General features: G+C 43.8%; 1 long non-coding RNA gene across 1 annotated transcript; it reads right to left on the minus strand.

Moving 5' to 3' along the window:
* Positions 1-13,056: 13,056 nt before the first annotated feature.
* Positions 13,057-22,975, minus strand: LOC134353420 (uncharacterized). Its single transcript, XR_010019620.1, has 3 exons — positions 22,813-22,975; positions 20,385-20,493; positions 13,057-13,194 (listed from the first exon to the last, which is right to left on the minus strand). It is a non-coding gene; the product is annotated as an uncharacterized LOC134353420 (long non-coding RNA).
* Positions 22,976-25,945: the final 2,970 nt, after the last annotated feature.

Raw genomic sequence — 25,945 nt, forward strand, 5'->3', positions numbered from 1 at the left:
TCTTCAAAAATAGTGATTTTTGTCACTGATACAATATTTTGCAAAGATCTGAGGCACCCTAGCTATCGATGTATCAGAATCAGAATCAGGTTTAATATCATCGGCATATGTAGTGAAATTTGTTAACTTAGTGACAGCAGTACAAATCAATAGATGATTATACAGAGAGAAAAAAAAGTACATTAATTACAGTAAGTATATATTTGTATATTAAATAGTTAAATTACAAATAGTGCAAAAACAGAAATAATAAAAAAAATTCAGGTAGTGTTCATGGGTTCAATATCCATTCAGGAATCGGATGGCAGAGGGGAAGAAGCTGTTCCTGAATCGCTGAGTGTGTGCCTTCAGGCTCCTGTACCTCCTACCTGATGGTAACAGTGAGAAAAGGGACAGTGAAAAGAACAGTGAAATAATGGACACTGCCTTTCTGAGACACCGCTCCTTGAAGATGTCTTGGATATTATGGAGGCTAGTACCCAAGATGGAGCTGACTAATATTACAACTTTCTGTAGCTTCTTTCGTTCCTGCGCAGTAGCCCACTCCCCATATCAGACAGTGATGCAGCCTGTCAGGATGCTCTCCATGGTACATATATGGAAGTTTTTGAGAGTTTTAGGTATCAAACGAAATCTGCTCAAACTTCTAATAAAGTTTGGCCGCTGTCTTGCCTTCTTTATAACTACATCGATATGTTGGGACCAGGTTAGATCCTCAGAGATCTTGACACCCAGGAACTTGAAACTGCTCACTCTCTCTACTTCTGATCCCTCTATGAGGATTGGTATGTGTTTTTTCATCTTAACCTTCCTGAAGTCCACAATCAGCTCTTTCGTCTTACTGACGTTGAGTGCCAGGTTGTTGCTGTGGCACCACTCCACTAGTTGGCATATCTCACTCCTGTACACCCTCTCGTCACCACCTGAGATTCTACCAACAGTGGTTGTATCATCAGCAAATTTATAGATGGTATTTGAGCTATGCCTAGCCACACAGTCATGTGTACACAGAGAATAGAGCAGTGGGCTAAGCACACACCCCTGAGGTGCGCAAGTGTTGATCGTCAGCGAAGAGGAGATGTTATCACCAATCCGCACAGACTGTGGTCTTCCGGTTAGGAAGTCGAGGATCCAATTGCAGAGGGAGGTACAGAGGCCCAGGTTCTGCAACTTCTCAATCAGGATTGTGGGAATGATGGTATTAAATGCTGAGCTATAGTTGATGAACAGCATCCTGACATAGGTGTTTGTGTTGTCTAGGTGGTCTAAGGCTGTGTGAAGAGCCATGGAGATTGCGTCTGCCATTGACCTATTGTGGTGATAGGCAAATTGCAATGGGTCCAGGTCCTTGCTGAGGCAGGAGTTCAGTCCAGTCATGACCAACCTCTCAAAGCATTTCATCACTGTCGACGTGAGTGCTACCGGGTGATAGTCGTTAAGGCAGCTCACATTATTCTTCTTTGGCATTGGTAATACACAGTTTTATAGCATTGGAGCTTTCTAATGTGTTCTGTATTTCATTTAAATACATCGTTTGTTACTCAGTTAAATGGTAGTTTGTCCTTTTAGTACCTTGTTTTTAACAATTTCCATGAAATTTTGGATAATTGGGCAGCCGCTTAATTGAGCCAAAATGTACTGGTCCCAATGTGTCCAAATTAACCAGAATCCATGTATATATGGTGAATAAAGTTGATCCTTGGTCCTTGAAGATAATGTTGAATATTAGCTTTATTTGTCATATGTACATCAAATCATACAGTGAAATTTGTCGTTTGTATCAGTGACCAACACAGCCTGAGGATTTGTTGTGGGCAGTCCACCAGAGTCACCATGCCCCGGTGTCAACATAGCATGGTCTCAACTTACTAACCCTGATACATATGTTTTTTTTGGAATGTAGCGGGAAACCAGAGCTCCCGGAGGAAACCCACACCATCACGGGTAGAACGTGCGAGCTCCTTGCACACAGTGCCTGCAATTGAACTCTGATCTTCTGATCGCTGGCGCTATAAGTTGTTACACTAACCGCTCTGCTACATTGGCACTCGGGGAACATGAGAGATGGGATGCAGTCCAGGATCTCAATGTGGACCTTTAGTAATGATATTGGCAGTGGACAGCAGGGGCAGATTGTCAGTGGACATTGTTCATAGAATGTACTAACACTACTGTTGGGGAGTATTCTGCCGTTATGTGAGTACAGAGATATTAATTCAAACAGGAGCCAGGTTTCAGTTCTTATCAGTTCCTAATGTAAATAAATTCAGGAAGCTTGCAATTACCCTTCAGCATTTTTGTAAATTGCAAGCAGTAAACTGAAGTTAAAAGCACAGGCCAAGAGATTGAATATGCAAGAGCCAATAGTTAAAATGTGGGTTTGTATTTATTGGATTGCATCAAACCAAGCAATGTGGCTAAGTTATTTGCATCATTGTGACTGAGTTCAAGCCGACAGACCAGACGAATGTTGTCACTTAGCACATCGAAATGGTCACAGGTATAGGCAATTGATTGTTTTTTGTGTATTTACCACAGTTGTGTACTCAGAGACGGCCCTGACAACATTAATTTTGGGAGTCTGGCTCCCTGGTGTCAGGAGATTTTAGAGTATCTTTGCAAATTACTTTCTTCCAAAGGCATTTGGATCCTCAGAGGTCTCTTATCAATTACAATATGTTTCCACTATGCATCTAAAGGCACCATTTGTCAACTCAAACTATTGGAGTAAACAATGTCATTGTAATGATTGAAATTGTATTGAATCTCCGGCAGATTTTCTCTTGTCTGAATCACTTGCTATTGCCTTTGATCTTAAGGGTATAAAAATCTGAAATATCTTTTGGTTTGTGAGCCTCTACTGGGAGAGTCTCCAGCCAGCTTGTGACAAATAAAGACTTCAGTCTTTATCACCAGCTTCAGTGTTGCTCCCGTGACTTCCCGATGAACCATGAATGTTTATTTTGTCAGAATCAAAATCAAGTTTATTATCACTGATATTTGTCATGAAATTTATTGGTTTGTGTCAGGAGTACAACACAAGACATAAAAATACAATCAGAAATATACATAAAAATAAATGCAGTAGGTATTGCAAAAGAACAAAATGTGAGGTAGTGTTCAGTCTTCAGGCTCCTGCACCCTCGCTGATGGAGGTAATGAGACGAGGCATGTCCTGGGTGACAGGGGCCCTCAGTGATGGATGCTGCTTTCTAGAGGCATCACCTATTGAAGATGTCCAAGCTTGTATATCCTGTTTTTATGAACAAAGTTTAATTTTTGAAATTTCAAACAAAAATAAAGAGGGCCTTTGTTTTTGCCGTTGTTAAACGAGACTCCTTTTGCTTCAGTGAGTGAGTTGGCAATGACTTGGATCTGAATTCTGAACACATAGAGTCGTAGAGTTCTTCAGGCACAGAAACAGGCCCTTTGCCCCATCCAGTCAATGCTGAACTGTTAATCTTTTTAATCCCATGGACCATTGCCCCCACACCCCTCCTATCCAAAGCGCTCATAAATATTAAAATTGAACCTACATTCACCACTTCTGCCAGCAGCACATCCCACACTCTCACCACTCTCTGACTGAAGAAACTCCAGGCACTTCAAGAGTAATTTTAACATCTGCCTGCTAGGGATGTTAAAATGAGTCAAAAGTTTAAGATGCTTCAAGTCACCAGTAGATATGTCGCCAAAAATTAAACTGTGATTTCCGTAGGCTCACAGAAAGATCAGCATATTTTGCAACCTGAATTCCCATGCCTGCTGAAAGAAATTTCAGGAGAAGGTCATTCAATGTTTTAGAGAGAGGCAAGTGGGAGGTGAGACTTTGAGAGGAGCAAAGAGTCTGCCAAATGGTATTGATTCCTGGTCTGGCAATACCTCAGTTATAGCATTCTTATTCTAATCATTCCATTCCTTGTAACCTCTTCCAGCCATGCAGTTCTCTGGTATAAAGTAACACAGATAAAATGCTGGAGGAACTCAGCAGGTCAGGTAGCATCTATGGAAATGAATGAATAATTGCCGTTCTGGGCCAAGATCGTTCATGAGGACTGGAAAGGAAGAGGGAAGATGTCAGAATGAAAAGGTGGGGGGGGGGGGGAGGAGGAGAGCCAGAAGGTGATAGGTGGAACCAGGTGAGTGAGAAAGGTAAAGGGCTGGAGAGGAAGGAATCTGACAGAAGAGGAGAGTGGAGCATAGAGAAAGGGAGGGAAGAGGGGACCCACAGGGAGGTGATAGGCAGGTGAGGGGAAGTAAGAGGCCAGAGTGGGGAATTGAAGAAGAGGGGAGGGGGAGGGAATTTCTTTTTACTGGAAGGAGAAATTGATATTTACGCCATCAGTTTGGAGGCTACCCAAACAGAACATAATGTATGGCTCCTCTACTCTGAGGGTGGCTCTGTCGTGACACAAGAGGAAGCCATGGACTGACATATCAGGACAGGAATGGGAATGGGAATGGGATTAAAATGTTTGGCCACTGGGAAATCCCACTTTTGGCGAATTGAGCGGAGGTACTCGATGAAGTGGTCTCCCAATTCACCAATGTACAGAAGGCCGCATTGAGAGCACCAAATGTAATAGATGCCACACACAAAATGCTGGAGTAACTCAATAGGTCAGACAGCTACTATGGACTGGAATAAAGTATTGATACTTCAGGCCGAGACCTTTAATCAGAAACGTTGTCTGTTTATTCCCTCCATAAATGCTGCCTGACATGCTGAGTTCCTTCAACATTTTCTGTATGTTACTCTTGATTTCCAGCAGCTGCAGTATCTCTTGCGTTTACAGTTTTCCAATTATCTCTGCTCCTCCAACTCTGTGCAGTTGCAAACCCACGGCCCCATCTATGATCACCGTACCTTCATCTGTCAGAGCCAGGAGGGCTGGTATTCCCTCCTTAAATCTTTCCATTTGCTCCCCATCTCTCCTCCTTTGAGGGTCTTTAAAAACTATTTTATCAACTAATCTATTGTCTGATCGCAGAGCTCACTGTAAAACTTTAATAACACCGGAAATGTTTTTCCTGCTACAAAAAAATGAAAAGATTTTATCCAGGGACTTCCTGAAGACTCATGAAGAAGGCCAAGGAAGGTTCAAATCTACAATCAGAGGATACACAGGGGACTGCAGGTGCTGGAATCCGGAGCAACAAACAATCTGCTGGAAGAACTCAGGGGGTCAAGCAGCGTCTGAACGAGGAAAGGAATTGAAGCAACACACATCAAAGTTGCTGGTGAACGCAGCAGGCCAGGCAGCATCTCTAGGAAGAGGTACAGTCAACGTTTCAGGCTGAGACCCTTCGTCAGGACTTAAAAAGAACTGCCCATATTTCAAAACAAATTCCTGCGTCAGGACAAGTTTTCAACCTGTACCGTCGACAAACATTGTGAACAGTTTGGAGCCCAGTATCTAAGAAAGATACAGTATTGGCATTGGAGAGGGCGCAGAATAGGTTCACAAGAGCAATGCAGGGTATGAAAGCACAGATTTATTGAGGAGCGTTTGTTGGCTTTGAGTCTGTACTACTGGAGCTTAGAAAAATGATGAGAGATTCTTATTGAGAGCTACTGAATATTGAGAAGCCTAGATAGAGTGGATGTGGAGAGGCTGTTTCCAGTGCTGGGGGAGTCTAGGAGCAAGGGGCACAGCCTCAGAATACAAAGGCAAATCTTTAAAACAAAGATGAGGAGGAATTTCCTTGGCCAGAGGCTGGTGAATCTGAGGGATTCATTGCCGGAAATGGCTGTGGAGGCCAAGTCTTTGGGTGTATTTAGATGCTGATAGATAAGGGCGTCAAAAATTATGGGGAGAAAATCTTGTGCATGGTAAAATAAAATGAATGGTTGAGTCATAAGATTGTGTGTGTTCTGGGCTCAGTTATTTTAGTGTCGGCAATGACAGTTACTTCAACAGCACGACTCTCTGAGTGAAGGAGCTCCCCCATCATGTTCCCCTTAAACATTTTACCTTTCACTCTTAATCCATGACCTTGAATTCTATTCCAGCGCAGAATCAAGTATCGCTATGATGATTGTACGTCCTAGTATCAATTGTTTGGCGACAATAAAGTATACAGTATTCTCACCCGATCTCAGTGGAAAAAGCCAGTTTGCATTTATCCTATCTACAGCCCTCATAGTTTTGTATACATCTATCATATCTCTTCTCATCCTCTAACGCTCCGGGGAATAAAGTTCTATCCTATCCAGCCTTTCCCTATAATTCAGATCCTGAAGTCCTGGTAAATCTTTGTAAATTTTCTCTGTACTCTTTTAATCTTATTGATATCTTTCCTGTTGGTAGGCAACCAGAAATGCTCACAATACTCCAAACAAGGCCTCCCCAAAGTCTTAAACAAATTCGACATCCCAACTCAGTGGTTTGATTTATGAAGGTCAATGTGTCAAGTTTGCTTTATGACTCTATTTACCTGTGACACCACTTTCAGGGCATTATGGATTCTTCAACTTAATGGATTTTTCATCTTTTATTGCAGCTGTTTTATATAAAATTGTGCTAGTTTTATTTTGTGACTGTATGTGATAGATTGTAAGTATATGTGCTGATGTGTGACTATATGTACTGTGTATTGCAACTTGGCCCCAGAGAGACGATGTTTTGTTTAAGTGTATACATGTGTATGGTTGAATGACAATAAACTTGAACTTGAACAGAAATCCCAGGTCCCTGTATTCCAGCACAGCATGGACAAGGATTTCAGCCCTCGATAGGGCTGTGCGAGGGATAGAGAGTAGGCAATGTTTCAGCAGCTGTGAGTCCATCAACTCCTCAAAACTTTGGGTCAAGCAGGACTCCAAATGTGCTACAAGGTCAGATTTAGCCCAAAGCGGTGAATGGGCAAGAGGGGGTAGGGAGGGAGGGTCCTAGCAATGAGTTAAGGCTGAGGATGAGAAATGGCCTGTCCTCCTTTATCATTGGAAAGCAGAGACAGGTATAGAAACAGGCTGCCTTTGAAAATCTGGGGGAAGTGGTAACAAGTATGACTGACTGCCGGCAGAAATTTAGGATTCTGAGGCCTTGGATAAAGGCAATGTGCCTGGCTGTAAATCTCCTTGCAACAAGATTATCCCTACCCCTGGCACTTACTTCTCAGGGGTATCCTTGTTCCGGTCTCAGTGACATACGTGGAATGTATAGCGCCAACAAAGGCCAATCTGCCCGTGCAGACGGTAGTATAGCAACTAGCGTAACGATCTATAACACCAACTGTGAGATCGCTGTTCGATTCCTGCCGCTGCATATTCTTTCCTATGACCACATGGGTTTCCTCCCACACTCCAAAGACGTACGGGTGAGGATTACTGAGCTGTGGGCATGCTGTGTGAGTGCTGGAAGCACAGTGACACCTGCGGGTTGCCCCCGCACAACCTCAGCCTGTGCTGGTCGTTGATGCAAAACAACGATTTCACTGTGTGTTACAGTGTACATGTGACAAATAAAGCTCAGCTCTGGTGTCTACACTTCTCAGTCATTTTCTAGTGGCACACTGTTTGATTTACATCTCCGCCATGCACGTACCTAATGTTCCCTAAATCCATCTACGCTCACCGTCTCCTCTCCAAACAGTAATGAGTTCACTCATAAGATCTTTGCGAATTCCTTACCAAATGAATGTTTATAATTAGTTTTGGGTTCCCTCTTAAGACCATAAGACATGAGACACAGGAGGAGAATTAGGCCATTCACCCCATCAAGTCTGCCCTTTCTAACAGAAACATCCCCTATCTATCTTGTATCTGGTGCGTGGCCAAGTGGTTAAGGCGTTCGTCTAGTGATTTGAAGGTCGCTAGTTCGAGCCTTGGCTGAGGCAACGTGTTGTGTCCTTGAGCAAGGCACTTAACAATATATGGTTAAGTCAGCCAAGGCTCGAACTAGCGACCTTCATTGCTCTGCGACGACACTGGTGCCAAGCTGTATGGGCCCTAATGCCCTTCCCTTGGACAACATCGGTGGCGTGGAGAGGGGAGACTTGCAGCATGGGCAACTGCCGGTCTTCCATACAACCTTGCCCAGGCCTGCGCCCTGGAAACTTTCCAAGGCGCATATCCATGGTCTCATGACACTAAGGGATGCCTATAAAATATATCTTGTAAATCAACAGAGGCATTCTCTTTTAAAGCCACAGATCTCCAGCCTGTTCATTCTTTCTTGATTATCCAATTATGGCATCATCTGAGTTTATTTTTATTTAGAGATAGTTGGCCTAACAAATCCATTATACCCATGTGACTAATTAACCTACTGATCTGTCCATCTTTGGAATGTAGGAGGAAACCTGAGCACCCGGAGGAAACCTAAGCACAAACTCCGTACAAACCGTGGCTGGAATTGAACCCGGGTCTCTGGCTCTAATACTGTTGTGCTAACTACTACACCACTGTGCCTCCCTCCGAAACTATTTGCACCTTTCTCCACACTTCAACTGTAACACAGAGGTGGAAACGATAGTCCAGAATCTGGCAATGCACAAGACGCTGGAGGAACTCAGCAGGTCAGGCAGCATCTGTGGAGAGGATTGAGTAGTCGATGTTTCGGGGCCAAGACCTGTCATCAGGACTGCCTGACCTGCTGAGTTCCTCCAGCATTTTGTGTGTGTTGCTCTAGATTTCCAGCATCTGCAGAATCTGGCTTCAAAAACCTTCTACGCCTGTCCCTTCCGTTCAATTTTAAAGCAGATAATGTGAAAATGATGAATTCAGCATGGGGTATCAGAGAAGGCTGTAGTCTCCCTCAATCTGAAATTGGTTTTCTGTGGATGAGGAAAGAGAAAAACACGTTTAGCAAATTCTCCTGCCAGAGCACAAGAGCAGTCAGCTGCCTGCCTTCAGTTGCTATGCCAACAGTGACAAATACTGCACAATGGCTCAAAGTTCCACGGGAGAAGTCTCTGCGTCATGAAGAGGCACTCGTGCTTCCCATATAAGGGAATGCCGTGTGATCTGTCCACCCAGATTCTCAGGGTGACCTTAAAGCAAGGGAGGTAGGGAGAGATACTTTCCAGACCCTGCCCACTATGCCATAAGACCATAAGACATAGGAGCAGAGTTAGACCATTCGGCCCATCGTCTGTTCTACCATTCTATCATGTCTGATTTAGAAACATAGAAACCTACAGCACAATACAGGTCCTTTGGCCCACGATGCTCAACCCTATTCTCCTGTCTTCTCCTTCATAATCTTTAACGCCCTTACTAATGAAGAATCTATCAACCTCTGCTTTAAATATACTCAATGACCTGGCCTCCACAGCCACCCATGGCAATGAATTCCACAGATTCACCACCCTCTGGCTAAAGAAATTCCTCCTTGTCTCTGGTCTGGAGGGACATCCTTTTACTCTGAGGCTGTGCCCTGTGGTCTTAGACTCCCCCAGCATAGGAAACATCCTCTCCACATTCACTCTATTTAGGTGTTTCGATAGTTGATAGGTTTCAATGAGACTCCCTCCTCACTTTGTTGATACCAACTTGATGACTTGAGAGATGATATGACAGAGAAAGATAAAATCATGTGAGGGCCAGACAGGTTTACAAACACTGCATTTTAAAGGATATATTGTTGGCAAAGTTTGTTGTGGGCATGGATTGTTACAGGTCCTTTGTATAATAGAGGATTCCAGTGACAGGCTGAGTGGGTCAAATTGTCTTGTGTGACTGCACATGGTAAGAAATGAAATAAGAGACAGAAAGGGAAATATAAAGCACTATCTATCAGATACCCATTTCTGAAATCCAGTCACTTGATAGTTGTACAGTCCTCGAGGTAAATAGGGCTACATTAGCAGTCAACACTAAAGGTAAAACTCCAAGCCATCCAAAATTATGTGAAAAAGTGTTTCTTTTTATACAGATTAAATGTTCATAGAGGTCAAATCATTACACTGTGCATTGAGCAAGAATAGGGTAAAACAAGAATAATGCAGGATAAAGTATGAAAGCTGCTGAAAACGTGCAGTGCAGAGAAACCATGAGGTGCAGGATCCAGAACGAGGTATATCGTGAAGTTGTGCATTATTTTAATGCTGCCTGCTCACACCTTCCTCTCAGAGGACAAACACTTCCTACTCACCTGGAAATAAATACATTTCCTCCCTCCCCATCCTCGATAACTTCTGTACTCCAAATTCAATTACACGTACTTTTTTGCCCACAGGAGTAAAATTTGAGGCGGGGGGGTGGCTGAGTGGTAATTTAAGGATTTTACGGAGCCTTACAGTTTTTTTTAGTGCCATTGTCATGCCTATGCTCACCAATGAAGTTCCCTGGGTCCACAGATCAATATGGAGTCAGTCCCTGAGTATCTTTAGAAGGAAAAATAAGAGAGAGAACCCTGTGTGTGAGGTCAGCCAAGTCCTGGGGTGGACCGACAACTGTGAGGGATTTGGGATTCTCACCGACGTACTGGCAAACTACAGGATGCCTGCAGACTGGTTGGGCAAGTTGGACTGTCATGGGGTGAAAATCGGACACCATATTGTGTCCGTACACAATAAGGTAGGGTTCCTTAAGGCAAGCCGGAGGGGTGCTTTCTGTCTGTCGGCAGCCATCGTAAAGCACCAGCAGGAGACAATCGCACAGAAAGAGCAGGAGACAGTAAGTCTCAAGAACAAGATGGAGGCGCTGCACCAACGCTGTACCGCCAGGGGCACTACCTGGCTGGCACACACCTGTGTCAAAGCGCTAGAAGACAAAGATACGGAGATGGCCTGCCGGCTAGTGAAGGTGCAGCAATTACAGTGGCAACCAGATCCCGTTAAGGTTCGAACCTTGATACAGATGGGAGATGATGAGGGATGGGAATATCTGACTGGATGGTAAGGATGGGGAATGGAGAGCAGAGCAGAATCCTATGATTCTCCTTTGAGATGATTGCCCTTCCCCCTACACAACCAAGACAGTGCAGGCCAGACTGATGACCGCCTGGTCTCAAACCCGGCATGGGGGTCTTCAGCCTGTGGCCCCTCTGACCCTCATGGGACAGGAGGAGGATGAGGAATGTCGGGGGGCGAGTAGTACAATAGGCCCACCTGAGACTTCTAGGGTCAGCGCAGCACAGTTTCAGAGTAAGGCTTAGGTCATTACATAGAACAAAATCATAGAATATGGAGCAGTATAGCACAGGAAGGGTCCGTGATGCTATGAGAACCTGATTAAGTTAACAACATCTAATTAAACAAATCCCTTCTGGCTGCCCATGGTCAATTTGCTTCCATTCTCTGCATTTTCACGTACAGTCTCAGGCACACATATATATACCTCAAGTGCCTTAGACTTCTGCATGGTACTGTATCCGTCAACACGGCGCGGAGGGCAGGTTAGCAAATCTGGCGGGTGGGAAAGGTGAGGGAAGGGTGTGGGACAAGTGGCAGAGGAGGAGTCCTAGGGGGCTGCGGGGGGGGGGTGTTGGGGGAAGGTGGTGTGGGTATAGACACACCCAGCCCTGAGACACCAGGCAAGGTCATTTTATTCCAAGTCTATTGATCATTACAGAATGTCTCTCTGGTGCTTCCCACTCCCTTCCCCTTTTCCCACCATGATTCCCCTCTCCCTGCCTCCTTCCCACTCTCAGTCCACAATAGAGACCCAGACCAGAATCAGGTTTATCATCACTCACATATGTCGTGAAATTTGTTTTGTTTTTGCGGCAGCATTTCAGTGCAATACATAAAATTACTACAGTACTGTGCAAAAGTCTTAGGCACCCTAGCTATATATATATGTGCCCAAGACTTTTGAACAGTCCTGTGTCTATCTAAGAGCCTCCATCATCATTACTGTTGGTGCGTTCCAGGCACCCACAGATCTCAGTGTAAAAACTTGCCCGGCCCATCCCCTTTGAATTTTGGGGTGGCACTGTAGCGTAGCGGGTTAACGCAGTCACTTTACAGCGGCGGTGATTACTGATCGCCGTTCGATTCCTACTGCTGTCTGTAAAGAGATTGTACTTCTCCCCGTCACAGAGTGGGTCTTTCCCTCCGCCATCAGATTTCCGAATCCATGATCACAACCTCACTGTTCCTTTTATTTTGCATTATTTGCTTCTTTTATTTCTTATTGTAAGTTCATTAATAGTAAGTTTTTTATGTCTTGCACTGTACTGCTACCAGAAAACAACAAATTTTATGACATTACCTCTGTGGCCACTTTATTAGGTACATCTGTACACCTGCTCGTTAAGGCAAATATCTAATCAGCCAACAATTTGCATGAAAGCATGCAGACATGGTCAAGAGGTTGAGTTGTTGTTCAGACCCAAACATCAGAATGGAGAGGAAATGTGACCTAAATGACTTTGACCATGGAATGATTGTTGGTGCCAGATGGAGTGGTTTGAGTATCTCAGAAACTGTTGATCTCCTGGGATTTTCACATGCAACATTGTCTAGAGTTTACAGAAAACGGCACAAAAAACCCCCCCACAAAAATCATCCAGTGAATAGCAATTCTGTGGGTGAAAGGTCGGAGGAGAATGGCCAGATTGGTTTAACCAACCAGAAGGGGACAATAGCTCAAATAACCACTCATTGCAACAGTGGAGTGCAGAAGAGCATCTCTGAATGCACAACACATCAAATTGTGAAGTGGATGGGCTACAGCAGCAGAAGATCGTGAACATACACCCAGTGGCCACTTTATTAGGTACAGGAGATACTTAATGAAGTGGCCACTGAGAGTATGTCAGTGATAATAAACCTGATTTAACCAATTTCCCCCGGGATCAATAAAGTATGACTATGACTGTGATTCTCATTCTAGAGATACTAATGGAAAAATAGAGCTGGGGAAGAAGGTTAACTGTGATATCGATTAACAGCAGGGCAAGTTCAAAGGGCCAAATGCTCCTGCTTCTTATGTTATTATGTTCCTCTGGGATGATTATTAATTGCGCTGTAACAAACAACATTCTTACCTCTAAATAAACAGCCATGGTTACAAGTCATTTTCCACAGTACAGCCTAGTTTTGCACCCCAGTTTACTATCAAAGGAGCTCCAAGGTGTGGTCAAAACCAAAACGCTATTTGCCTGTCAAATTAATGCAGATTTATTTCATCCTTTAACATAATTATATGTATGTACAAGCTGGATGTTACTTTACCAACATTACATCTGTGTTTCCCTTCATTGGCTCTTCTCAATACGACCATCATGGAGGAGGTACAGCAGCCTGAAGACCCACAATCAATGATTTAGGAACAGTTTCTTCCCCTCTGGACACTACTTTGTTATTCCTTACTTTTTTCATGGTTTATTTATTTTTCTGGTTTCTAATGGCATCACAAGGAGATAGGGTTGTGACAAGAGCTTTTGGCACATTGGCCTTCATAAATCAAAGTATTGAGTACAGAGGTTGGGATGTTATATGGAAGTTGTATAAGACTTTGGTGAGGCCAATTTTGGAATATTGAGTGCATTTCTGGTCACCTAACGACAGGATCAATAAGCTTGAGAAAGTACAGAGAACATTTACAAGGATGTTGGCAGGTGTGCTACAGTGAAAGATCTAAAGATCTAAAGATTAGGACTTTATTCCTTGGCGTATAGGAGTATGAGTGGAGATATTATTGAAATTATAGCTGGCCAGGTGTGCAGTGGCATCAGCACCAGAGCTCGAGGTGAGTGGTCGCAGGTTCGAATCCAGGCAGCTCCTTGCACGGTTTTCATCCATGCTGGGATGAACATCAAGCTAGCAACTCATCCTCATTAAAGCAGACAAAAATTGTAAAGAAATTGCAAGGTTGCTGCTCAAAGTGCCACAAGGCGCGGAGAGGAAAAACAATTCAAAATTATGAGAGATCTAGAGAGAAATGCATACAGGCTTTTCCCCGGAGGTTGGGTGAAACTAGGCTAGAGGTCATACCGTAAGTTAAGGTTGAAAGCTGAAATATTTAAGGAGAACTTCTTCATTCAGAGGCCGGTGCAAGTGCGGAACAATCGGTCAGAAGATGTGGTGGATGCAGGTCTGATATCAACATCTTAGAGAAGTTTGGATAAGTACATGGATGTGAGGGGTATGGAGAGCTAAGGTCCAGGTACAGGTCAATGGGACAAACAGATTAACAGCTCAGCATAAACTAGATGGGCCAAAGGGCCTGTTTCTATCTGCCAGGCTCCATGACTCTATAACTATCTGATTTCTGAATGGTCCTTCAATGGTCCTTGTTTTCCTTTTTTGGCAGTTTACTTATTTTCCTGATTTATCAAAATCTTATGTCTTTGCACTGTATTGTAACAAATTTCATATCACCTAATGAGGTCTCCGTCAGTAAGGGTCAACCATGGATGTTTCGCCCTAGCTGTCTAAATATTCTCAAAGAAGTTCACAAGTGACAAGGGTGGGCAACCATGGCTGACAAGGGAAGTTAAGGACTGCATAAAAGCCAAGTAAAGGGCATAAAAGGTAGCAAAAGTGAGTGGGAAGTTGGATGATTGAGAAGCTTTTAAAATCCAACAAAAGGCAACTACAAGATCCATAAGAAGGGAAAAGATGTAATATGAGGGCAAACTAGCCAACAATTTAAAGCAGTAAAAGAGTCAAAGGTGAGAGTTGATATTGGACCACTGGGAAATGATGCTGGTGAGGTAGTAATGGGGGACAAAAAAATAGCAGATGAACTTAATAAGCACTTTGCATCAGTCTTCACTGTGGAAGACACTAGCAGTGTGCCAGAGGTCCATGTGTGTCAGGGAGCAGGTGTGAGTGCCATTGCTATTACAAAGGAAAAAGGGTTAGGCAAATTCAAAGGTATTAAGCTGTGTAAGTCACATGGACCAGATGGACTACATCCCAGAGTTCTGAAAGAGGTTGCTGAAGAGATAGCAGATGCATTGGTTATGTTCTCGCAAGAATCACTTGATTCTGGCATGGTTTCAGAGGACATGAAAGTTGCAAATGTCACTCCACTCTTTAAGAAGGGAAGAAAGCAAAAGAAAGGAAATTATAGGCCAGTTTGCTTAACCTCATTGGGTGGGAAAGTGTTGGGTGAGGTTTTGGAGTACTTGGAGACTAATGATAAAATAAGTCAAAGTCAGCATGGTTTCTGTAAAGGCAAATCTTGCCTGACAAATCTGTTAGAATTCTTCGAGGAAGTAACAAGCAGGGTGGACGAAGGAGAAGCAGTAGAAGTCATTTACTTGGATTTTCAGAAGGCATTTGATAAGGTGCGTACATGAAATTGATAAAATCCCATAGCATTACAAGAAAGATACTAGCATGGATAGAGGAATGGCTTACAGGCAGGACACAGTGAGTGGGAATAAAGGGGGCATTTTCTGGTTGGCTGCCAGTGACTAATGGTGTTTCTCAGAGATCAGTGTTGGGACCACTACTTTTCACATTGTCAAATATTTAGATAATGGAATTCATAGATTTATGGCAAAGTTTGCGGAGAATATGAAGGGAGGTGGAGGGGCAGGTAGTGCTGAGGAAGCAATACGATTGCAAAAGGATTTAGACAAATTAGAAGAATGGACAAAAAAGTGGTAGATGGAATACAGTGTTGGGAAATGTATGATAATGCATTTTGGCAAAAAGAACAATAGTGTGGTCTACTATCTAAATGGGGAGAAAGTTCAAGCATCAGAGGTGCAGAGGGACTTGGGAGTCCTTGTGTAGAACTCCCAGAAGCTCAATTTGCAGGTTGAGCCTGTGGTAAAGAAGGCAAATGCAATGTTGGCATTTATTTCAAGGGGAATAGACACTAGTCAAGCCACACTTGGAGCATAGTCAACAGTTTTCAGAAAAGGTATCATTTCTCATAAAAGATGTGTTTTCATTGGAGAGAGTCCAGAGGAGGTTCACAAGGATGATTCTGGGAATAAAGGGGTTAACATATGAGTGGTGTTTGGTAGCTTTGGGCCTGTACTCACTGGAATTTAGAAGAATGCATGGGGATCTCATTGAAACCTACTGAATGTTGAAAGGACTAGATAGGGTGGATGTGGAGAGGATGTTTCCTACAGTGCGGGTGCCCAGAACTAGAGGGCACAGCCTCAAAATTGAGGGGTGACCCTTTAAAACAGAGGTAAGCAGGCACTTTTTTTGGCCAGAGAGCAGTGAATCTGTGGAATGCTCTGCCACAGACAGCTGTGGAGGGCAAGACTGTGGGTATATTTAAAGCGAAAATTGTTAGTTTCCTGATCGTTCGGGCATCATAGGTTATGACAAGAAGGCAGGGGTATGGGGTTGAGTGGGGATCCGGGATCAGCCATGATGGAATGGTGGAACAGACTCGATGGGCTGAATGGCCTAATTCTGCTCCTCTGTCTTATGGTCTTATACACATACCTGGGTAGTACAATATGAAGAGAAAGCTGTTGCCCGTATAGCAGGCTCCCCCGCTTCACGCATCTGATGAATCCAAAGGAACAACAGAGACCGATACAGTTTGGCACCAGCAGCATCGCAGGAGTTGCCAGTCAGCGTTGAACTCGACATAGGACTGCCTTCGGGGCTCCAGCTCTGGATTTTTCACTTGGGGTCAACTCCTGAAGCCCTCCCCATGAGTGTGTACAGCTGCAAAGCAGCGGAGGTCTGAGATCAGAGTTTCTCTTCTCCTAGATGAGCTGCCAGCCACGGCTGATGAGCCCCATCTGCCTGAAGCAGCTGGTTTTAAGGTGCCAGTAACCCACCTTTGTCCTTTCCCCTGTCGGTGGAAGTGGTTCTGCCGGGCTTAGTGGCTAAGCCACACGTGAAGGCCGGGAGCTGGATTTGGTTGTCAGAGGCTATTTGAGGCACACGCCATTGGGAGCATTTAATAGGTAGTGGGAGCTTGTCCCCATTCCCACCCCCGGTGATAACAACCTGAAGGAACCATCTAAAGTCAGTGATAATAAATTGGATTCTAATTAAGTACTATTCAAATCTTACAACTTCTTTTGAACTAGGACTTTAGATCCACCTGCTCTCTGTCACTGCGTTTCACAAACATGATTTACGGTCAGACAACATGACTTGGTGGGTCCCTCCTGGTGTTTGATTTGTAATCCTGTGTACAGGTTTTCCATTTTTTTTCCCTGAAAATGACGTGTGAAAAGAGGAAACATGAGGCTGCATGTTGTAACCACTGACAAAACCAAAACCATCACTTATCGGCCTAGGGTCAACAGAAGGCCAAAGAACTACAGGTAAATGACAGTGCCATGTCAAATCTGACTGAGACTAAGATAACAGCAGTGGCTGAAAATCTGGTCTACAAGCTCAGCACCCTCCCAGCTACAAGGTCATAGGACAGAGGAGCAGATTTGGGCCACTTGGCCCATTGAGTCTCCCTGGCCATTAAATCATGCTGATTTACAAACCCCCTCAACCCAATTCTCCTTCCTTCTCCCTCAATCTCGAATATTGTAATGTTTGACAGCTTTACTCATCAAAAACTATCAATCTCCACTTTAATAACAGGATGATGAAGACTGCACACAATACTCCAAGTGCAGTACTACCATAAGACCAAGAGATATAGGAGCAGATATTTGGTCCATGTGGTCCACTCCACCATTCAATCATGGCTTACGTAGCTTCCCTATCAACTCCATTCTCCTGCCTTCTTCTCCCCATAACCTTTGCCATAAGAACATTAGATATAGAGCACAATTAGGCCATTTGGCACATCAACCCTGGGTTTTATCTCCTAAGTTACAGAGAAAGGTTGAACAAGTTGGGTCTTTATTCTTTGGAACGTAGAAGGTTGAGAGGGGACTTGATGGAGGTATTTAAGATTATGAGAGGGATAGATAGAGTTGACGTGGATAGGCTTTTTCCATTGAGAGTGGGGGAGATTCAAACAAGAGGACATGAATTGAGAGTTAAAGGGCAAAAGTTTAGGGGTAACATGAGGGGGAACTTCTTTACTCAGAGAGTGGTAGCTGTGTGGAATGAGCTTCCAGCAGAAGTGGTTGAGGCAGGTTCTATGTTGTCATTTAAAGTTAAATTGGACAGCTATATGGACAGGAAAGGAATGAGGGGTTATGCGCTGAGTGCAGGTCGGTGGGACTAGGTGAGAGTAAGCGCTCGGCATGGACTAGAAGGGCCGAGATGGCCTGTTTCCGTGCTGTAATTGTTATATGGTTATATGGTTATATAAGGCTGTTCCACCATTTCGTCATGGCTGATCCATTTCACTCTCAGCCCTAATCTCCTGTCTTCTCCCCATATTCCTTCATATCCTGACTAATCAAGAATCTATCAATCTTTGCCTTAGATATAACCAATGACTTGGCCTCCACAGCTACCTGTGGCAACCAATTCCACAGATTCACCACTCTCTAGCTAAAGAAATTCCTCCTCATCATTCTAAAAGGACGCTCCTCTATTCTGGGGCTGTGTCCTCTGGTCCTGGACTCTCCCACCATAGGAAACATCCCCTCCACATCCACTCTAACGAGACCTTTCAGCATTTGAAAGGTTTCAATGAGGTCACTGCTAATTTTTTTGAAATCTAGTGAATACAGGCCCAGAGCCATCAAACACTTTTCATGTGACAAGCCTTTCAATCCTAGAATCTTTCTGGTGAACCTCCTTTGAACCCTCTCCAATGTCAGCACCACCTTTCTTAGATAAAAGGCCCAAAACTGCTCACAATACTCCAAGTCAGGCCTCACCAGTGCTTTATAAAACCTCAAAATTACATCCTTGCTGCCCCTACTATTGCAGAACCAGTCAACTGCTTTAAATATACCAACGACTTGGCCTCTGTAATTGTGTGCTGCAATGAATTGCAGAGATTCACCATCTGGCTAATTCCTCCTCATCTCTGTTCTAAAGGGACATCCTTTTACTCTGAGGTATTTTCCTTGGGTCCAAGACGACACCCCCCCCCCCCAGTATAGGAAACAACCTCTCCATGTCCACTCTTTCCAGGCCATTCACTAATCAGTATGTTTCCATAAAACCATAAGACATGGGAGCAGAATTAGGGTATTCGACCCATTGAGTCTGCTCCGCCATTTCAACATGGCTGATTCATTTTCCCTCCCGCCTTCTTCTCCCCGTATCCCTTCATGGCCTGACCAATCAAGAATCTATCAACCTCTGCCTTAATTAAACATAAAGACTTGGCCTCCACAGCTGCCCAAGGCAAAGAATTCCACAGATTCACCACTCTCTGGCTAAAGAAATTCCTCCTCATCCCCATTCTAAAAGACGCCCCTCTATTCTGAGGCTGCGTCCTCTGGTCCTCGACTCTCCCACCACAGGAAACATTCTCTCCACATACACTCTACCGAGGTCATTCACACTCGATAGGTTACAATGAGATCACCCCTCATTCTTCTCAACTCCAGTGAGCACAGGCTCAGAGCCATCAAACACTCATACATTAACAGCTTCACTCCCAGGATCATTCTAGTAAACCTCCTTTGGACACTTTCCAATACCAGCACATTCTTGCTCTGATATATGTTGGGCTTACACAGTGAATAATAGGCCACTGAGGGGTGTGGTAGAACAAAGGGATATGGAAATATAGATCCACCATTCCTTGAATGTGGTGTCACAAGTAGATCGGGTCGCAAAGAGAGCTTATGGCACATTGGCCTTCATAATAAGAGCGTTAAGTACAGGAGTTGGGATTATAGGATTGGGGCATAGAATTGTTATTTTTCTTGTACTTTAACTTTCTGCTTTCTTGTATTTTTATATAATCATCTATATGCATATAAATTTTCTGGTAATTACAGTACAGTTGCTTCAGTTTTCTAGAAACTTCTCAATTTTCGGTAGCAGGTGTCACGCCACCTGAATCTGGCTATTTTATAGGTTAATTGTTATCACTGGAATTTTTGTTATCTCTCGTCTGAGATGACCATGACTGCTTTTTCCTTCATCTTTCCTTTGTTCTCTGAGCTCTCTCTTGATCATTTTCATTGTGCGCATTTCTGGTCACCTACCTACAGGAAAGATATCAATAAGTTTGAAAGGGTGCAGAGAAAATTTACAAGGACGTTGCTGGGACTTGAGCACCTGAGTTATAGGGAAAGGTTGAATAGGTTAGAACAGCGTTCTTCTGGAGTGTAGGAGAACGAGGGGAGAGCACAAAGATATACACAAACTTACGAGGGGAATAGATGGAATGAATACAAGTAGGTTTTCCCTTGAGGTTGGGTGAGACTAAAACTAGAGGTCATGGGTTTAAGGTCCAAAGTGAAATATTTAAGGGGAACATGAGGGGGGACTTCTTCAATCGGAGGGTGCTGCTAGTGTGGAACGAGCTGCCATTGGAAGTGATGGATCCTGTTTCAATTGTAATATTTAAGAGAAGTTTGAATAGGTACATGGATGGGAGGGGTACGGAGGGCGATGTTCTGGATGTGGGCAGATGGAACGAGGCAGAAAAATGAGTCAGCATGGACTGGATTTACCTGTTTCCGTGGTGTAGTGCTCTATGATGTTGGTTAAACATTCCACCTGGAAGAGAGCAGCTTTAACAATGTGGCACACCCCTCAGTAGTACATACTCTGAATTGTGTACTGTAAAGCAAGCAATGTCAGAATCGGAATCAGGTTGATTATCAATGGCACATGGTGAAATTTGTTGTTTTGTGGCAGCAGTAAGACATAAAATAATTACTGTAAGTTATAATAAAAAGTAAAATAAATTTTGCAAAATAGAAACAACTTTTTCCCCTCTCTCATCCAATTTCTAGATGGACATTGAACCTGTGAACACCGTACTTCACTTTATATTATTTCTGTTTTTGCACTACTATTCTTAATTTAAAATTAATATACATATACATATTTATATTCTTACCGTGTGAGCATGTGGCCATGTGGTTAAGGCATTGGACTAGCTACCTGAAGGTCGTGAGTTCGAGCCCCAGCTGAGGGAACGTGTTGTGTCCTTGAGCAAGGCACTTAACCACACATTGCTCTGTGACGACACTGGTGCCAAGCTGTATGGGTCCTAATGCCCTTCCCTTGGACAACATTGGTGTCATGGAGAGGGGAGACTTGCAGCATGGGCAACTGCTGGTCTTCCATACAACCTTGCCCAGGCCTGCGCCCTGGAGAGTGAAGACTTTCCAGGTGCAGATCCATGGTCTCGCAAGACTAATGGATTCTTACTGTAACAAATTTCATGACATATTCTGCTGATATTAAGCCTGATTCTGAACAGTGAGATAGTGTTCCTGGACTCTTCAAAAATCTGATGGTAGAGGGGAAGAAACTGTTCCTGATCTGCTAAATACTGTACAGGTTTCAGGCTCCTGTATCTCCTCCCTGATGGTGGTAACCAGAAGAGAGCATTTTCCAGATGGTGATGGTCCTTAATCATGGAGACCATCTTCACGGGGACGTTTGAAGATGTCCTTGGTAGTGGAGAGGTTTATGCCCTTTGATGGCGCTAGCTGGGTCTACAACCCTCTGCCGCCTCTCGCAAATTTGCAAACGTCCAAACCAGGCGGTGATGCAAACAGTCAGAATAGTTCCCATGATTTATCTAAAGAAACTTGCTGGAGTCTTGGGTAACAGAGCAAACTTACTCAAACTGCTAAGTAAGTATAGTCGCTGGCATGCTTTCTTCAAGATTTCTTCAGTACGTTGGGCCCAGGATAGATCCTCTGAGATTGTTGATGTCCGGGAACTTGAAACTGCTCACCATTTCCACCGCTATATGTATTCCATATATATTACATGCTACATATATGATGAATCAATTAAATTGCAGACTGCCCCATACTATGAAGTGATTAAAACAAGATTAGGGTAGAAATTCATTTTAATTACTTCTGCTTAACAATGATAGTGGCTGGACATTGCACCGTACCTCCAAATTCAGTTTCACTTAATTAGAACTTCCACTACCATCACTAATAAAAAGATAACTAGTTATTAAATTGTGCATGAAGGAGCTCTAGCATTTGCAACTATTCAAGAAATACTTCGTATACAGTAGCTGTTAAGCTCCTCGGAATGCGGGGCTGTTGTAGAAGTTGGTTCACAACCTTCAGCTTTTCTTTTCCTCGGTCTGCCCGGGGGGGGGGGGGGAATGTGTCCAGTCACACACGAGAAAGTCTGCAGATGCTGGAAATCCAAGGCAACACACACAAAATGCTGGAGGAACTCAGCAGGTCAGGCAGCATCTATGGAAAAGCAATAAACAGTCGACGTTTCGGGCCGAGATCCTTCGTCAGGCCTCCTTCGTGCACGAATTATAATAAGGAGTTATCTTTTTGTTAATGATACTGGCGGAGGTTCTGGTTAAATTAAACCGAATTCGGAGGTAGGATATAATATCCAGCCGCCAATATATTGCTTGTTAAGCAGGAGTAATTAGGAATGTGACTAGTGCTTGAGTCTCCCGATTTTAATAAATTGTGGACCTTCCGGGTAGTTAGTTAACCCTGGGTTTATTTTTGTTTCATTCAAGAAACCGAGCCTTTGACTGGAAGCGTATCTCCGAGTTCCAGCCTCTGTAAAGAACGACTAATGTGCCTGCTGCTTTTGTTCAATATTTAACTCCAGTCGAAATTCCTGGTTGACGTCTAACGCGACAGCTCTCCTTGTACGGCAGAGCAAGTCCGCACGGCGCTGTTAACAATCTGTCCTTTATCGCAGTGCAGGTGAATCGTCACGTGGTAACGTGTCCTTCAGCTGTTCTCCAACACTCCCCTCCCTTCGCATCTCCCACCTGCAGCGCAAGTTCTGCTTTAGTTAGCTGCAGAAAGTCTAATACCTACTATCTATACTGCACCACAATACATGTTTTGCACTCGGTTGATATCTATTCCCGGTTAATAGTCGGGGGGTCGATCTGTCTCCGCGTTCTGACGTGTCAATACTCACATGAGATATGTGGGGTGACTGATCAGCTGTCGGGAGTGTGCAAGGTGTCAGGGCCGGCGGCTTTCGCTGGGCTACTCACGCTGCAGGTTCCGCTGACGCGCAAAGCCGCTGATGCTTACCGCCCGCATCGCAAGGGTCTCTGTAAATAACCCGCAGTGCCGGGGATGGGACGGAAATGCTTTTTTTTCAAATTGATTTGGTGCAAAGCAGCTTGTGCGCTTGTCAAGGGCACCGTTTCATTGACACATCATCTGTATTGATTGGGTTTGAATAACCTTGTTCGCCCTCTGTTGATGAAGTCAAAATGGAGCGCTTCAAACGGCATGTGACGGCGCATATATTTACACTGAACTGTCTGTTTCAGCAACGACGTTGTTCGATTCATTTCTTTCAATGTGTTAAAGTCCCTTGTCTACTGTAACCAAGGGGGAAATATGACGAAAGCAATCTTTGCTGATGAATTGTCATGATTACCAAACGTTTAGCAATATCAAGAGTATCCTGACCATCAGCATCACCGTCTCGTACGGAAATTGCAAAGCATCTAACTGCATGTCCCTACAAAGAATTGCGAGGACTGCTGAGGGAAACATCGGGGTCTCTCTTCCACCCATCAGAGTCCTGTGTATCCAGGGCCCTTAGCATTGTCAAAGATCCCTCCCATTCGCCCAACGATCTATTTGAATCCCTACCATCAGGCAGGAGGTACCATAGCGTTAGGACAAAGACTGTTAGGATGGGAAACAGCTTCTTCCCCCAGACAGTGAGACCACTGAACTCTCTGCAGCCACCCAGGTGTCCTCATCTATGAGGTGACAGTAGTGTAACACCCTTCACTTTTTAATTTGAGTCATAAATGCACCTTATTATTTGTTCATTTATTTGTGCTAATATTACTGTGTGTTATGTGAGGGTTATATGTACCGTATCGGAGGAACGTTAGCATTTGGCGGTACACGTGTGTACGGTTGAAGGTTAATAACCTGAACTTGAACTTCAGTGCTTAAGGAAACCTCTACTTTGATGATTTGTCACTGACTCCATAACCTGTGACTAAACTTTCAAGGAATCTACAACACAGTGTTATTTTGTTATTATTCGCTCCATTTGCAGTTTTTGCACATTGGGTGTTTGTCAGCTTTTGTTATTTATAGTTTTCCATAAATTCTAGTGTAGTTCTTTATTTTCCTGCAAATGCCTGCAGGAAATGAATTTCAAGGCAGTATATGGTGATATAAGTGTACTTTGAGAATAAACTTACTTTGACTTTGAAGAGAATCCAATCACCGGTGCAACATTTGCTAAATAGTGTTGACCAGAGCCACTGTCATCTGCCAATCTAAAGCTTCCACCCACAATCTGAATTAAAACCCAACAATGGAGTTCTTCTAGTTTTGCAACACATTTGATTTGAATTATTTACCTACTAAACCTTGTGTAACTACAATGAAAACATACAACCCTGAGACCAACTTTTGTGCGGGCATACTCAATGAATCCATCATAGAATTAGATTATGAAGACACACAGTCCTCTTTTATTGTCATTTAGTAATGCATGCATTAAGAAATGATACAATATTTCCTCCGGTGTGATATCACAAAACACAGGGCAGACCAAGACTGAAAAAACTAACAAAACCACATAATTATAACATATAGTTACAACAGTGCAACAATACCATAACTTGATGAAGAAGTCCATGAGCACAGTAAAAAGTTCAAAGTCTCTCAAATGTCCCACATCTCACGCAGACAGGAGAAGGAAGAAAAACTCTCCCTGCCATGCCCGACCACAGTCCGACTCTGAATCCTCCGAAAACTTCGAGCCTCTGATCAGCTCTCTGACACCAAGTACTGAGCACCATCTCTGTCCGAGTGATTCGACCTCCTCGGTTGCCAACAGCAGGCAAAGCCGGAGATTTTGAGGCCTTCCCTCTGGAAGATTTCCGACCGCGCAGTAACAACAGCAACGAACTGACATTTCAGAAATTTCTCCAGATGTTCCTCTGTGCTTTCACGTCTGTCTCCATCAAATCAGAATTGTCCACGGCCCCTATTTAACGGATACAATATCATTTTTCACCGGAGGGCTGTGCACGCGCGGTGCGCTGCTCCCTCTCCTCCCGCCAACCATAACAGAATCAATGAAAGACCGTATCGACTTGGGCATTCAACCAGAATGCAAAAGAAAATGAACTGTGTAAATATAAAAATAAATAAATAAACAAATAAGCAATAAATATTGAGAACATGAGATGACAAGACCTTGAATGCGAATCCATTGGTTGTGAGAACATGTCAATGTTGGGGCAAGTGAAGTTGAGTGAAGTTATTCCATTTGGTTCAAGGGCCTGCTGGTTGAGTGGATATAACTGCTCTTGAAATTGGCGGTCTGAATGCTGATGCTTTTGTACCTTCTTCCTGATGGCAGCAGTGAGAAGAGAGCGTGTCCTGGGTGGTGGGGTTCCCTGATGATGGATGTTGCTTTCCTGTGACAACGTTTCAAGTAGATATGCTCAGTGGTGTGGAGGGCTTTACCCTTGATGGACTGGGCTGTATCCATGACATTATGTAGGATTTTCTGTTCAAGGGCATTGGTGTTTGTGATGCAGCCAGTCAATACACTCTTCGCCACACATCTATAGAAGTTTGTTAAAGTTTTAAATGTCATGCCAAGTCTTCACAAACTCCTAAGGAAGTAGAGGCACTGCCAAGCTTTCTTCATAGTTGCACATATGAGCTGTGCGTAAAACAAGTCCTCAGAAATAAAGACACCAAAGAATTTAAATTTGTTGACCATCTCCACCTCCGATCCTCCGATGAGCAGTGGCTCATGGACCTCTGGTTTCCTTCTGAAGTTAGGAATCAGCTCCTTGGAATTGCTGACATTAAACCAGAGGTTGTTTTGTGGCACTACTCAGCCAGATTTTCAATTTCCCTCCTATATGGGTGTCTGATTCTGTAAGTTATGGGTTCAAATCCCACAATGGACATTTGCTGATTTAATATTTCTTAGAGCTATAGTATCATGGGACACAGAACCAGATCCTTCGGCCCACTGTGTCTCCACTGCCCATCCAGCACCCATCTTGGAGTCTGGTGGTATGGGATCTACTGGACTTATTATCCTT

This window comes from Mobula hypostoma, chromosome 10, assembly GCF_963921235.1.
Source record: "Mobula hypostoma chromosome 10, sMobHyp1.1, whole genome shotgun sequence".
Taxonomy (NCBI): domain Eukaryota; kingdom Metazoa; phylum Chordata; class Chondrichthyes; order Myliobatiformes; family Myliobatidae; genus Mobula; species Mobula hypostoma.